The 16,633-nt window shown below is 38.2% G+C and overlaps 1 protein-coding gene across 1 annotated transcript in view; it reads left to right on the top strand.

The window, feature by feature from the left end:
- The window catches only part of VAT1L (vesicle amine transport 1 like), a 65,277-nt gene that overhangs the window by 29,201 nt on the left and 19,443 nt on the right, over window positions 1–16,633 (top strand). The window lies entirely within an intron of this gene.

The raw sequence follows: 16,633 nt of genomic DNA, 5'->3' as shown, positions 1-16,633 counted from the left end.
CCACGCATTTCTATAATAAATGTGTCTTCAGTTTCAAATTCTCTGGGGAAAGTTGAAGAGACTATGAAGAAATGTGGTTTTACACTCTCAGAAAATTGTCTTCTAAGTGCATGAAGCATGAAGCTAACAAGTCTGATGTCAAATGCAAACATAATTAAAACCAACTTAAATCTCCTAAATCTATTCTGAGGAAAAGATCTAACATATAAACTTTGGTTTCAGTGTTACATGTTTGCTAGCAAATGGAAGCTTGGAAGTTTTCAGAAAAATACTGAAAATGTATCACAAGCAGTCAAATGAGAAATCATTTTTAATGTAAGACTCATCTGTGGGGTGTGAGGGTTTTGGTTCTTTTTTTGCCTTCTAACTGCTCAGCTCCCCTTAAAGACACGTAAGGAAACTAATCTGATCATAGCCTGCTCAATTATAATCTGCTTGACTATAAACACTGTTTCTGAGACCTGTATACTTAAGATGCTGATAAATGAGCATAAGTATTTTTGGAGGTGTGCACACACTTTAACATATAAAGAAAGAGCATGATTATAGTAGTACTGCCACATTAGTATTTGTGGTTTATATGTTTGTGAAGCCACTGAGCCTGGCATATCACTTAAGATGCATGATCTGTAAGAGTTCTGCTGAATGTTGGTTGTGGTTGTGTCTGCGTGGTTGCTGTTCGGAAGGTGCTACGACAAAACTCTGTGTCTGGACCTATCAGCTGATATTACCATGCGTCCATGAGAGAATAGTAACCATGAGACTTAATAAATAAATACTGTTGTATCTTACTAAGATTTTGAGTGCCCTATGGGCAGGGTTTCGATCCAGCGTGTTGTTCATTATTCCAGTGGCATTACAGCACCACCATTGTCATGGACACAGGTAAGATACCTTGAGTTGTGTCCTGCCTATTTCAGTTCTTTGAGCAGGATGCACTGAATGCTTGCTGCGGCTGGTATGTGCTGGAGCCAGGTTATATGGCAAGGCATGTACTGCCTTCAGGTTGTGCTAATGTGGGAACTGTATGTCTCTTCATGCCATCACTACATCTGCCCCCATGTACACCAATATGCCACTTTTGTGGTACAGGAGATGCAAATGGTCCAGCAGGATATGGGCTCTGGTCCTCTCCAGCAAAACAGAGAGGAATGGCAGCTTCCCCAGGAATGTTTTCCTGTTTCTCTAAAATGTCTGCCTTGTGCCACACTGACCCTCAGTAGCAGTGGGGGTTAACAGCATGGGACTGGCTGATTCTCACCATGGAACTGATTAAGGAAAATCAGATGTTGTGATAAAGAGCTGCTGGCTCAGGCAAGACAAAATCCTCTGCTATTGTCTGCAAGGGAAAGAGAGCCCTTTGAAGACAAGTGTAAAATAGAAGTGGGATGAGATTCTGGTCTTTGATGTAGGTTTTTAGTTTAATTACTAAATAAGCCTATGAAGTATTTAAAAAATGTAAGTGGCACAAGTGTTTATGCATTCTGTAATTTCTGTGTTCATGTACTTCTCATATATTGGTGAGTAAGAGAGGGATTAAAATAGTAACGATAGCTTAAAAAATCTTCATCGAGAACATGAAAAATTACACGTGGCAGGATTGTAATAGTCAACATGATGGGAATTTGTTGGAAGACTTCTGTTTGATAACATTTCATCTAACATTTGGCAGTCACACACACCATCCCTACCGGTAGATTGTGAAATGTGTAAATACATCTGTTACAAAGCACGATCTAGAAAACTACAGCTCATTTATCACGCCTGCTCACTTTCCATCAGCGATCTGGTAATTTACAAAGGAAATGTCTGGCTAGTATTTTCAAGGATGTTGTAGTGCTAGAGGTGTCCTTAGTTGATTGCAAAGTATTACTGAAATATTATTCATATTATTTTTGAGACATATTTTTGTGCATATAAAAATAACTTATGGCTGACTCTCAAGTTAATATGATACACAGAAAAATGTGTCACAGCTGAGGACTAAATGGAACCATACTGAAGAAAGGTTGCTATGTGGTTTTGTTCTGTTTTGGGAGGTTTCTTTTTTTAACTCCATAGCTCTAACGTCTTCCCCCTTCAGAGTATGACTTTTTATTTCTTTTCACTTCCTTTTAAGCTTGATTTTTCTGCCAAGGTCCATTTTCATTTCACCATTCTCAGTAGTCTTCATGAAAGAATAGAACAATTATGACCAGTTTATACCCCATATGTTTCTTGAGGAGGATATTTTCTGACCCATAACAGCGTGTTTTAACTGTGAATGTTACAACTAGATGGTGTCAGAAAGGTTGACTCTGTGCATAGCATTTGAAAATGGATGATTGAATAGGTTTCTATGGAAGAATATCACCCTCTCCAGAGGCTCGTGGGAGAATCTGTCCTCTGACTAGTTATTCTGCTATACAGTTGAGCATGACTTTAGTAAGTTACATTTAAGATGAAAATAATATAAGGAAAAATATTGGAGGAGCCTTAACCGTGGGACAGATGTTCAGTGTTAAATGCCTGATTGTATTATCTGGATGGAACCTTAGAAGTTACTTCAGTGCATTGAATTATTGCTGACATAAGGGAGATCAGGATCTAGAGTATTGATTACTGCTATGGACCAAAACTGCTTGCATTGCTGTAATATCTGTTGGTGTTGGCTTGGAAAGGGTAATTTTTATCTCAAATTTACCTCCATAAATCCTAGTAAAGTCAAAACTGTTCTCAAGTAGGCCATTAGAGCCATTTTATGATATTAATGTAAGAAAGATTAACTGAGACTAACAAAATCCATAGATCCTTTAAAGTGGAACTCTAACTGAGGAATTACTCATCATGAGATGAGTGAAGTCATACAATAAATTAGCTGCTGTTGAGATGTCTCACTCTTTTGCAGCTATTTGTTTATGCATTCAAGTGTTTAGAAGACGAGATAATTTGTAGGTGGTGCATGCTTAAAAATCTCTTCTGTAGTAAAAAGCTGATTGGTAAGATGGCATTTCATTACAAATGATAGAGAATTATTACTCAGTGAATATTTGTTGAGCTTTCTGGTTGTTTCTTTGTTACTACTTGTTTAATCCTTAATTTGCAGTTACTCACTCTTCTTCATTCTGATTAATTTGCAGTGTGCATTTATGCATTAGCATTCTCCTGAGGGTCTGTGAAACTTTGGCTTTACATAGTAGACAATTCTAGATTATTAAGCAGGATGAAAACTGAAGGTTCTCAGAAGATAGTGTGTTGAATAAAAATGTACATGTTGCACTTTTCAGTGAAAATTCTGCTTTCTTAAGCTTATTATAATTGCAGAAGAAAATGCACACTCCAGATAGGAAGGACACAGAAATCATATGCACCTTCTTTGGTGATTTACAGCAGTTGAAAGTAGCATTGATGGCGTGTAAACCAAAACTCGGAAATTCTTGTCCATGAATTGCCAGTCAGTAAAATGACAGTGCAAAACATGGTCACATCATTAAACTATCTGTAGGCCCTTTTCACTCAGGCTCTACCTGTTCCAAAGCCATGGCTTTAACATCTCAGTGTGTCAAAGTTTTCAGATTTGGGCTGTGTTGGTCCGTATGTGTGATCAGTGAGATTAGGGAAAAAACATCCTGACTACAGATCTGTGTTGTGTACCAAGAGATTCGTTGCATTCTTGTCTCTCAGATGATTTAAAGGAGTGCACTGTTAGATAGTAGATGGTATTAAAGACCTGTACTGCCCTAGGGCCAGTAAGAATGATGAAGATACTGAAACCTGTGGAATAGAATTGCCGCTTAACTCTTAAAAAGTGAAAGGGTAATCCCATAACATTAAAAGATCAGACCTTATAGCAGGCACTGAATGTCACCCCATGTCATTGTTTTGTGGTGATAATGCAATAATGTCTTTAGTAACTCCTTACTTAGGAAATAGTAATGCAACAACTGTATGTAGCCCAGATCCAGGAATATACGGTGGCACTCGGCTGTGATTGAAATCACTGGAATCAAGACATTAAATGCACTTATGAATCAAGCCCTGTGGATCTTGATATGAGTATCAGAGGACTCAACAATTGTATGTCATGGGCAGTGCATAGAATATTTCTGACTGGAAAGAGACATGCACCTTTATTTGGTTTGTTAACTATCAGTTACTCTTTTTTCTTTTTTTTTTTCTGAATAATTTTGAGAGATGCTGCAGGTGTAGTTGTAAGTACAATTTTTGTATATGAGGTTTCCTTGGCTTGAAGCCAGAGCCTTTCTCCATAGTAAATTGCTGAGGAAAACCCAAGAACCTTAGTATAAAGGAGTGTAGCGCAACTGATCACATTACAGTAACATTATAGAATACCTGCTGACACAGTAATGTCCTTTAAAAGAAACATTTTCTCCTATGTTGCTGTTCTCCCAAACTTTCTGATCTCTGCCTTAGCTTTCAGTGTTAACAGTTACGAAGGAAAACGGTAGAAACATAAGATCACAGCCTTATCAAACAGAAGTTCAGTGATGAGAACTGGACAAAAGAAGACCCTCCATACAGAATTTGTACCATGCTTTGGGGAGAGCAAAGCCATCATAATGTGCCTGATTTTAGCACTGCTTTGTGACTGCAAAGGGTGCAGGTACTATAAACCATCAAACGCATCCTCTCGTATAAATTACCATCTCAATGCATGCTTTTAGATATCAATGATAGGAACATTATTCAGGACAGGGGAGATGGGAAATCTCAAACTCATGATAGCAGAATTATAAGTGAACCCCCTAAAGCAGAGGGGGTTCAATTTCTTCAGAAGCTGTTTATGCCCATCACTGATTTTAGCTTTAGGGCAAAAGGCCTTTCATGTATCACTGTAGTGAGACACACAGAAAATTGACCCATTAGTTACTTTTAACATAGTAAGAGGGCAATCTAATAATATCAGATCAGGCTGGTACCTTCTTATGAATACTAAATGCCATCTCATGCTTGTCTGGGTGTTTTGGGGTTTTTTTTTTTTTTTTTGCTGATTATATAATAATGACGTGCAGGTTTTTGTCTTTGCTGCTTGATGAAAACAGATTCTTCAGCTGAGCAAACTACACCTATTTTTTGAAGTCAAGGACTTTTGTAGCATTTTGTAGCATCTGTAGTTCTTCAAGGTATGCAGAATTATCTAGAGTAAAATGGTAAAAGTGGAAGTTCATTTATTACCAAAGTAATAACCCACCCTGAAAAACAGAAGATAATTACTTTATTCACATTAGCATAAAACAATTTACAGCATTATATTGTATAAAGAGAGAAATACAACTCATTCTCTGAAAGCTCCCACGACATATTGGTGTTTCCTTTGCTATGGTTGCTCATACAGCACTATGGTGCAGAGCTTGCTTGTTTTGATGCTGTGAATGTTTCTCTGACAGTACTTCATTTGCAGTTGTTCATAAACTGCTTTCCTTATTCACAGGTCTTAGCTATGCATACATACTGAACTGTGATACTGCCTTAGAACTCTTTGCTCTTCCTGTGTGTGAGATTCTGTTGCCTTTGAACTACAGTGCTTACTTTATACAAAGTAAATTTAAATGTTTTATCTGTTCCTCACTCTTGTTTCTTTGCATACAAACAATCCTAACACAACTTTAATACAAGATTCATGCAGATATCAAAGCATATAAAAATGCAAAGAGCTATGGCTTACTGAGGTAACAGGTTTCAAAACAGAGATACAGAGAAAGCAGACTGAGAAGCAAAACCCATGTAACTCAGGGTAGCTTGCTTCTGCATTCACGGTCAGATTATAAGAGTTGAAGGCCAAAATATCTATCAAAACTTGGGGAAAATAAGGGGGAAGCTATTCCACTTCCATTCTACTTCACTCACATTAGATATAATGAATTCAAGTTCTAAATGGATGAAAACTGAGGCATGAGTTAGGAGACTTTAAATAAAGACTTTTCAGTAGTGTTTTCCCAAGATGCTTAGCTGAAGTAAATATGAATTAAAACTCCAAATTATTTCAATGCTATGTGCTTAGAGGAATAAAACATACCTTGAAAGTACAAAAGATTAATCAAGTATTGCAATTTTTTTCTCTCTAAAACTTGTGTATACCTGATTATGTGATCCTCCCTGCTCTTATATGAATTAATTTACTACCAAATGCCTATGTAGTTTCATCTACATTTCTTCTCCATTTAAGGCTGCTTAACATGACTTCATATTACTTCATAATTCATTCTACCCTTCCTACCTGTATAAGCAAGTGATGGTGTAACCCAGTTGTCTTTTTTTAGGGAACTCAGACTTCATTTGTGAAGTCTGCTTAGTATGTGAGCAAAACTCAATTATTTTCCATTGCTATATATTATTCATTGACACTGCATGAAATTCAAGCTACACAAATAGAATTTAATTAAACAAGTAATTTATTTCAGCTCTGTACTTTCTTTTATTTTCTTTACAGCTTCTGAAATGTAGCTTGTTTTGTCTAGCCTGCCAGTTGAATATGTGCTTAAACAGTTTTGCCATCTAGAGTCTTCAGAATGTTCCTTTGTGCATGCTGAGAATATTCATGCTACAACAGTCATTTAATAGATGAATAACAAAGGAGACAGCGGATATCTTCACTCGCTCAGTGCCATACAGCATCTTAGTGAAAAGATGGTGGTTCAGCCTAAAAACCTCTAATTTTGAGTTCTGGCCTCTAACAGCCAAGCCCCTGGGCTGTATCTCAACATCTCTGTGAGCTTTTGTGACTCAGTCCATTTACTAGGAGCTCTAATCTCAGAATGGTATGTGTTCTATCAAATTTCAATAAGCTGTTTCTTTTTAGGGGAATGGTATCTTAATGTTTTCAAATCAAGTATCAGACATGGGAAAGTATTTTGGCAATATATGTGATGAACATTGATTCTCTGTTCAAATGTTGCTGTTACAAAGGTTAGAAGCTGACTAGTGTGAAACTTAACCTCTCAATTAACATAAATGCAGCCCGCAGCTACAGCACTTTTCTGATCTACTTAGTAAGCACTCTGCTAAGAATTAATTAATTATGGAGATACACAGGCAGAAAATACTTTTTTAGAAGACATGAGACACTGGAAGTTGAAAGTGCAGTGGTGAGTCATGATACATGTTTCTGGGTCAGGACACACTGTCATTTCTGTTTGCCCTTCCGTGCCACAGAGATAATAGCTTTCTGTAACTGCAGGCCAAAGGAAAATAACATGTAGGCTTGGTTCCGGATGATGAGGGCAGGGGAAAAGTAGGCAGAAAAATAATACAGGAAGCATTGGTAGATTCCACTCAAACGTGCACTATTAAAGATAAGCTAGTCACTGCTTCCAGTTAATTAAATTAAGGACAAGAGATTGGATATGGGAAAAACTGGTTTGTCACTTATTAGAAAAAATAAGAACAAAGCTATTATATGGAACGAGCTGGTTATTAATGACTGTGAAGAAGCCGTATTTTACAGGAGTAGTCTGCTTACTGAAATATATTAGTTAGGTTTAAAGTAATGGATTGACACACATTCCTTATATATTAAACCGATATGGTGATACGGTATCCATGCAAGAAAATAACCAGTTAGGGAAAGCTTTGCCAAAACAGAAGGGATATACTTTCGACTTCAAGGACACCTTTAGAAACACCAGTGTGTATGCATAACTCCAGGAGTATATTTGTTCTATGTTTATCTTGAATGTTTGACTCAACACATTTGCATTACACTTCATTTTCACAGTTTGTCTCATAGAATTTAAGCTGTTCTCGAGAGTCAGGAAAACAGGATTGCAGGGAGTCATTTGCCTATTCAAAAACAATTTACAAATTCTTCATGAAGTATTAGAGAACAAAAGATACTTTTATATATGCTTTTATACTCTAGATCCAAACTTGTCAATCTGTTCCTTTTTATTTCTACCTGCTAATGCCATCAAACATCTGCCTTTTCTTCTCCCAGTCTTGCATGCAGGTTGATTAAATATATGCCAATACACTACATCAAGCAGCAGAAATAATTTTAAATGGATTCTAGCAGAAAGATTACTTCTATCTCCTGTTTCACAGAGTTGTTAGTACCACTGACTGGCAAGGAGCTCTTTTAAGATTTGGAACAGTGAGTGTTTTCTGTCACTTAGAGAAGTAATTATTGAATGCCATAAATGAAAACAACTAGATACATAGCAGGTACTAAAGGAAAAACATTAGAAGTAAAGTTTTTCAAAGACACGTTTAGATGCTATTTGATTGTTGTCCCGCGTGCTGTTAGTGCGTGTGCTTCAAGTCACAGAGCCTGTTAATGGAGCCTAGGATTTTCCTCTCTGTCAGAAAATTCCACTCACGCTTCTTTGTTAATTAGTTGACTGGCTTGGAAAGAAAACTTTCAGTTGTTCAAGTTGAACTGGCAGGGGCTGCAAATGTGACAAATTCAGCTTTTCTCCCAGCATATCATGAAGGAGAATTCTGAGGTTTGTGTTAAAACACTTCCTAGGGATTTTCATTCTCTCAGAAACCTTTTAGTCTCAGTTCCCATTTAAAAAGACCTATTTTTCCAGGTGCTAAACATCTAAAAAATACCTGAGACAGAATTAATGAAGTCTTCCTGGTGATGTTGTGAGAGCTGATATGTCATCCTTATATGTGTGGAACAATACAGAATGCAAATAATTGCTTCATCCTGTCTTTGAAACCTTCTTATTTTCAGACTGGGAAGAGATCCCTAATGATTTGGGATGACATTTTGGTCTCTGATTTGCAAAAAAATCTGACTAGTTATTTTGGCTGGGTATAATTTATGAGTTCATTAATAAATGAATGCCTAGAAAGCCATGTAAGTGAAAAGAATCAAAAAAGAGTGGGAGATGAGAATAAGGAAAATATCTCTCCCTATTTAAGTGTGGTAAGTCTATTTTGTCTAAATGATGCTTCATTGGCAACATTGGTACCTGTGGTTGTCTTCCATGACTGACAGTGACCAGAGAGGTTCATAGAGCAGAAGGGAATGAGATGCTTTTTTCAGAGACTGAAAAGTGAGAAATATCAGTAGATGTTTTGCCTTGAGCATTTCTGCTCTGTATTCTAGATCACAGTTTTCTGCTTCTGGGGATTTTATGTTCTTGGTCTATAAAGAAATAAAGTTGACATAAGCTTTTAGCTGTATTAGAAACATGTTTAGTTGTTAGTGATAAGTAACATCTGACAGAAAACTCTGGTAAATGAAATTAATTGGGTCTTTTTGGTTTTAGAAATGCCTTTTTAGAGTGGACATTCTAGTTCTTCTCCTGGGATGTGCTTATCAGTGTATCTGTGTAACAGTAGCCAAAGAAAAAGTGAATTATTAGTTCTGGCAGCAAAACCGAGTTTGTGTCTCAGTAACTAATTGTGTTGATGGCTAGTTTTGGCAGACCAATACAATTTTTGAAATCTCATGAGCAGTAGCACAAAATTTATCTCCTGGGTTGTTGTTTTCATAATTTTTCTTTTCATTTTCATAGTGATAGTCTGATTATGTTACTAGATTCTCTCTATTGTAAAGAAGGCACACATTTTGTGTTCTATTTCAACCAGTTTTGCCGATATCCCCCCAAAAAGGACTTATTACTGTCTTACCTGCAAGATTTGTTGAGAAGATAATTTTGTGCATGTAATATGTAGATAATCTTCTACATATTAACCATGTGATCCATTGCTGATATTTATTGTAATTAGGAAAGACAGTTAATATTAAACTTAATAAGTCTGTGTATTCCAGTGCTTGAATCCTTACACACCTAGAGGTTCATCATGAATAGACTGATTCATTATGCCCTAGAGAGCAAGAGAATAAATATCCCAGTCAGTGTAAACAGGCGTCTTCCAGGTTGTGCTTTCAGCCCACCCTTGGGGTTCACCAGGAGCCTTAAGCAGGTTCCCCAAAAGCTGTGAAAGTTGGTCATGGGCACTTACTCAGCAGTAGTAGCAGCAGCACACACTATATACAGTTCTAATGCCATCTAGTTATTAGACTGCTCTGATTTGTTTTTTTTTTTTAATTATTATTATGCAGAATTCCCTGTCACGTGATTTTTGAAGTCTTAAAGCTTTAAGATTTTGTGACATCTTATAACATTGATGTACTATGTTTAAATTTTCCTGTTCTAACTATAGTGGGGAACTTTAGTTGGAAGCAAGGGTTTATATAATTTTACCCTGAACAAAATGGAGTGATTGTATCCGAAATTACAGTTTGTCTTAGTGCATAACAATCATCAATCAAGGTAAATGTTCTCACCTAATGAAAATGGCTCATATATTCTTTCCAATCATTTTAAACACAGATGAGTTTTAAAAGCAAAATTACTCTTGGGCATAAAGACCTCTCTTAGCATCATGTAATCCAAATTTAATGTGATAATGGAATTTTAGGTAGTATTGCAGTTTAATAATAATAGTATTACTCATTGCAGATAATATAAATTAACACCAGGGCAGCAGAGCAGATAAATCGTCAACACTGAAAGGTTCTTACATGTACTAGCCTGCTGTGAATGACTGAACATGAAGATATTTTGTAGGGCAATTTTTTGTTATGATCACTGATTTAGAGAAAACTATACCAAAAGGAAGCAACATAAATTTTAAGATTTTCAAGTGAGCAACTGATTTTTCAGTATTTTGATTTTACTGACTGTGCTAGTTTGAATTTCAAAGTTCAGGCTTTGAATGTGGTATTGAAATGCACACATCTGAAAATGTGGACAGTATCTCTAAGAAATAAAGCCTCACACATCAGACAGCTTCAAATATGTGTTCAGTTTAGTAGAATAAAGGTTGTGTAAAAGTGAATTCCTTACCACCACCAAATACCAACAACCTTGAGAATAACCTAAGTTCTTTTCTATTGTATGCTGTGGTTAGGTCCTGGGTAAAAAACCTTCAAGATCTTAAACCTTCCTGAGGAAAAAGGTTTGAATTATTTAGCAGGAATAACACAATGCTGTATTTTTTCCTTCAATTTAAGAGAAACATCCAGCATAGTTCTAGGAGTCCCTCTAGTTAAGTCTGCATTAACATAGAACTAGCAAAATGTGTTATTAAAGTTCTTGCCTATTTTCCTGAATTATTGTAGCTAGTATATGTGCGGTTTCCTTTATTTTTGGTACATCTACACATGCAAGTTTAATTGAATTAGATTAGAAACTGTCATGTGGTGACATTCTACCACATGAACACTTCTGCTTTGGCTCCCTGCTACCAATTACAGAGCAATTTGATTTCAGTCAATACAGTGTAATGCTGAGATGAATGAGAATTCATATATGAGCATTAAACTTCTTGTAAACTCAACCAATTTTTATAGCAATCACGTTCGTACAGTATTTATGTGGAGTTAAGATCTTTAATATAGGCTTAGAATGAGACATTTTTTAACAGTGCCAGGAGAAATACTAAGTAATAAAGCAAATAGACTGCAAAATATATTGTAAAAATGTCAACTGGCTAACAAGATAAATTCAGATATCTTTCCTCTCACCTAGATAAATGATTTCAGTCCTACTGATGTAAACTCATGTAGGTCAAACTGAGGATAAGCATGAATCCTCTGTAACATTATAATTGTATTACAATTTAATATATCAGTGGATTTTGGTTTTGTTTAAATATGGCTTTACTGAAGTTATGGAGGGGCACCCAGTGGTAGACTCTGACTTAGAGAGCTTTTGGAATAATCTAAAAACACAATGATGACTTACGAATAATTAGATTTGCAATCCTCATGGGACCACTTTCTGAAACAAACAAAACAAAATATACCAGAAATCAAACGAGAAATATTTTCTCATTCGGATCTTTACAGACCTTTGGGATTTACCTTGATGAGTTTCAAAAATTTACATAATTGGCTTACTGATTAGAGATGGAGGTGAGGGGGAAGGAAACCACTGTCATGCAGGTTGCAATGCTTTAAGTCTAGGTTTAAAAGTGTTGGTGAGAAATACTGCAGTTTAACTATGTAAGTATTACATGTTGTCATAAAGACAAAGAAACCAAAGTATGTAATCCAGATGTTTTTCACACAGCTATACAGTGGAGCAGTGTTAAATCCACAAGTAATATCCACAGGTGCTATCAGTGCAGAGGTTCAACACTGTTATTAATGTCAAATCTGCTCTGCCTGGAACCTCAGCAGTCAGGACCCTATAGTCCCAAATGTCGCACAGATGAAGCAGAGTCCCTGCAGAAAAGAGCAGAGTCTTTGGTATTCCATTTATATTCTGGTGTAACTGCACACATGTACAAAATGTGGTAGAGTTGGCATTGGTTCTTGATAAATGCAGGTTCAGCAATCCCCTAACATTTTGCAAGATGGTTTGCTGGGTTCCCCCTGACCCCCCAAGTGACAGTGTTTGTGCCATTTGCCCATAGGCAGAGCTAAGACATGGATTGACTTGACTTGGAGCACCTTGAGGCTAGTTAGTTCAGAGGCAATTCCAAAAATGGTGTCAAAGCAGAAATTCTTGTGTATTTAAGTAGTGTCCTGCAAGTGTCTAGACAGTCTGTATGAAAAGCCATGGTCCTGGAAGTATTTCAGATTTGAGGTCTTGTGTGGCTGTGAAACAGCATAGTTCCAGAAGGGCTGTCTGATCTTTCACTTGTGTGTGAAGAGGGATCTCTGTTTGCCAGATTTCTCCAGAGGAGTAACCAGACAGGACTGCTGCTGCAGAGGAGATCTGCAGCATTCACCTTCTACAGCCTAGGCATTGTAATTCGAAAGGCAACAACACAACACTATACGAAGCAGTATAATTAAATGCTTATAATTATGCTTATAATTAAATCCTGCCTGACCCAATTTGGTGGCCTTCTATGATGGGGCTACAGAACTGATGGACAGGGGTAGAGCAGTTGATGTCATCTGCCTGGACTTGTGCAAAGTGTTCGACACTGTCCCACACGACATCCTTGTCTCTAAATTGGAGAGACATCAATTTGATGGATGGACCACTCGGTGGTTAAAGAACTGGCTGGATGGCCACACACAAAGAGTTGTGGTCAATGGCTCAATGCTCAGCTGGAGACCAGTAACGAGTGGTGTCCCTCAGGGATCGGGGTTGGGACCGGTCTTGTTCAACATCTTTGTCGCTGACATGGACAGTGGGATTGAGTGCGCCCTCAGCAAGTTTGCCGATGACACCAAGCTGTGTGGTTCGGTTGACACGCTGGAGGGAAGGAATGCCATCCAGAGGGACCTTGACACGCTTGTGAGATGGGCTGATGCCAACCTCATGAAGTTTAACCATGACAAGTGCAAGGTCCTACACCTGGGTCAGAGCAATCCCAGGCACAGCTACAGGTTGGGCAGAGAAGAGATTCAGAGCAGCCCTGCGGAGAAGGACTTGGGGGTGTTGGTTGATGAGAAAATGAACATGAGCCGGCTTCAGTGTGCACTCGCAGCCCAGAAAGCCAACCGTATCCTGGGCTGCATCAAAAGGAGCGTGACCAGCAGGTCGAAGGAGGTGATCCTGCCCCTCTGCTCTGCTCTTGTGAGACCTCACCTGGAGTATTGTGTGCAGTTCTGGTGTCCTCAGCATAAAAAGGACATGGAACTGTTGGAACAAGTCCAGAGGCCACAAGGATGATCAGGGGACTGGAGCACCTCCCATGTGAAGACAGGCTGAGAAAGTTGGGTCTGTTCAGCGTGGAGAATAGAAGGCTGCATGGAGGTGTCATAGCAGCCTTCCAGTATCTGAAGGGGGCCTATAGGAATGCTGGAGAGGGACTCTTTATTAGGGAGTGTAGTGACAGAACAAGGGTAATGGGTTAAAGCTTAAACAGGGGAAGTTTAGATTGGATATAAGGAGGAAATTCTTTCCTGTTCAGGTGGTGAGGCACTGGAATGGGTTGCCCAGGGAGGTTGTGAATGCTCCATCCCTGGCAGTGTTCAAGGTTAGGATGAGGCCTTGGGTGATATGGTTTAGGTGTCCCTGCCCACGGCAGGGGGGTTGGAACTAGATGATCTTAAGGTCCTTTCCAACCCTAATTATTCTATGATTCTATGTTCTGGGGTGTAAGAGGGGGAAAGTTTAATGACCCTAAACTATTAGAGCATGCTCATATGAAAGAGAACAGATGAGAGATACTTGTGGGTTATTGCAGTTTTTCTCCAAATGTTTTTTTCAAGGAGATCACAAGGCAACATTGCTGAGGCAGGAGTTTAAAAAATTGATGTCATGGAGCTCGATAGTCAGTAACAACATAAAATGTCTTTTTTCTTTTTAATTGCATAGTGTTGAGTGTAATAAACTTTATTTCCTGACATAAATTGTTAACAACAGATTATGATGGAATACAGGAATACACCAAACTGAACATTATATATGAATTCAATTTAGGCAGGAGATTGCTGCATCCTAACCAAATACAGAGGGCCTGTTTCTTTTGCCTGTGACTGCCAAAACTCCTTTGCAGCCAAAGGAATTTTGCCCAGTCTAAGGACTGATGGTCTGGATGAAACCAGGCTTACTAGGGTGGGATCTGAACCACTATACTTTTAAATACCCTAAGGTTCTGGAGTGTTTGGATATCCCTGTGTGCACAGTGGGCTGCAACTCACTATAAGATGCATTATTGCTTAGAATGGAGAAAAGTGCTATGAATGTTCTGACCTCTTCTACTCGTGGCTTTAATACAGAAGAAGAAAATTCCCCTTTTTCTTTAAGCTTATGTTTATAACAAATGATAATGGAAAAAGCTGTGCTGTGCCAGTGAAGATCAAAAATAGCTTTGCCTCTCACTCTGAAGTTTTTTCTGAGATAATACACATAGTCTTTATAGAGATGTTCTTTCTATAGCACTTCTTTGCACCCAAAACACTAGTCTTTTAACTGTGAAAGTACTGAATCTCCCTGAGCTGTCCTAACTTGCTGAAATTCCCTGTATTGATGGATCAGTTTTGAAGGCCCCTTCTCTTTTACTGCGTAGGAAAGCTCCCACCAAACTGGTAATCGAGGCACTACTGTTTAGTACTCCTAAATATTTAATTTGATGTTGGTTCTGCCTTTTTTCTGCTTTACCCATGTTGACTCCGCAAGTAAAAGCTGCCAAGATTTGGCTCAGTTATTTTGTAATTACAAGGCTTTAAATCTCTTTTTTTCTTTGAATTTATTGAGGCAAAACAAGTACACATTGACGTCAGCAGGAGCTTATAGGAATAAGGAAAGAGTGAAAACAGCACAGTGCTGCAGCTGTAGCTCTCCATCTAGAAGATGTATAACTTAATAGATATCTTCAGTAGTCGAGGGGGGACTCAGAGTCAGAATTCGCTTTTGGCGTCAGATTTTTTTGGCGTCAGATTTTATTCCTTTGACATTTTTCTTATCCAGGGTCTGGTTTTAGTCTTGCTGCTATGGCAACATACAGTGAGGCTAAAAGGTATTCCAGAGAAAAGGTCTCTCTTCACTGACAGGCAGCAAAAAGGAATAGAGGCCAGAGCTGATGTTTGCAGCTGTGAATAGCCCTGGAGGAATGAAAGGGATTTAAAAGTACTTTATATTTACAGGTACGCAGGCAAAACACTTGGTGCAAAAGTTGTATAACAGAGCATTAACAGGTGACTCAAATTAAATTGGTTTTGATTTCAGATGGGTACGAGCAGGATGACCTGACATGTTAGCTTCCCAGCAAGGGGACTCCATGACCCCTTATGCTTCTGATCATAGCCAGGCCTGCTACATACTCTGTACTTCTCATGCCCTAAAGCCCTGGCAAAATCTGCACAGAATAGTTCCCCAGACAACTTCCCCTAGAACTGCCAGCAAGTTAAGAAACTGTTATCCTTGGTTTCTTGAGTTTCCTCCCTTCCACGGACCAAAGCTAAACAGACATAATCCAGAAGACACACTACGTGATTTTCCTTTGTATGGGGTTCTGTGTTCAGTTTCTTGGCTGTATATGCCAATGACATGAAAGAAAACTCTTCTCGTGGTCTGAGAATTACAATGCAGCTCACAAGTCCTATTACATAGCTTTGTAATAGACCACAGCAGTGAGTCTGATAGTGAAAATCATGTTGCCTTTTATTACTAATGACAGCTTTAGTATTAAAGCATTGCTTATGCAGTATGTCAGCTAGAATAGACTGCAGTATGCATCTTTTTCTTCATTATGGCATAAAAATGATGCTTAAATATGATTTATATTAGTGTTTGTAATCCTAATAGGGATGGCTTTGGGCTCACTGAAATAGTGTCTGGTATGAACAGCAACAGAACAGAACTAGCCCTACAATGAGAAATGGTCAAGTTTTTCAATCAGAGTATTCTTTCACAAACCTGAACAAGATCTGGATCATTACCTGTGGCACTTGGGTTGCCAAAGTAACCTTGACTTGCCAGCTGATGTTCACATACCGCATGACACTATCACCATGGAGATCCTGTCCATGTGATTTTGCAGACATGATGCAGTTGCAGGCTTCTCAGACACACGACAGTGAGAAAGAGAAGAATTAATTACCGGTAAGGAATTCTTTTACAGATAGCTCTTATGTTAGAGAGAGCCTGCATGGAAGTAATGCAGAAGCTGAAGTTCTTACTATAGCTGAGCATAGAGGACTAGTGCCGGGGTAATAGGAGGAAGCTCTCTCAGCTTTCAGAAGTAAAATACTGAGTCCTCCTAATGG

The sequence above is a fragment of the Pezoporus flaviventris genome, unplaced genomic scaffold (assembly GCF_033815535.1).
Source record: "Pezoporus flaviventris isolate CSIRO_AGI_PZ_B2104156 unplaced genomic scaffold, CSIRO_AGI_Pfla_v1 ptg000027l, whole genome shotgun sequence".
NCBI lineage: Eukaryota > Metazoa > Chordata > Aves > Psittaciformes > Psittacidae > Pezoporus > Pezoporus flaviventris.
This window is presented reverse-complemented; position numbering and strand designations above follow the sequence as displayed.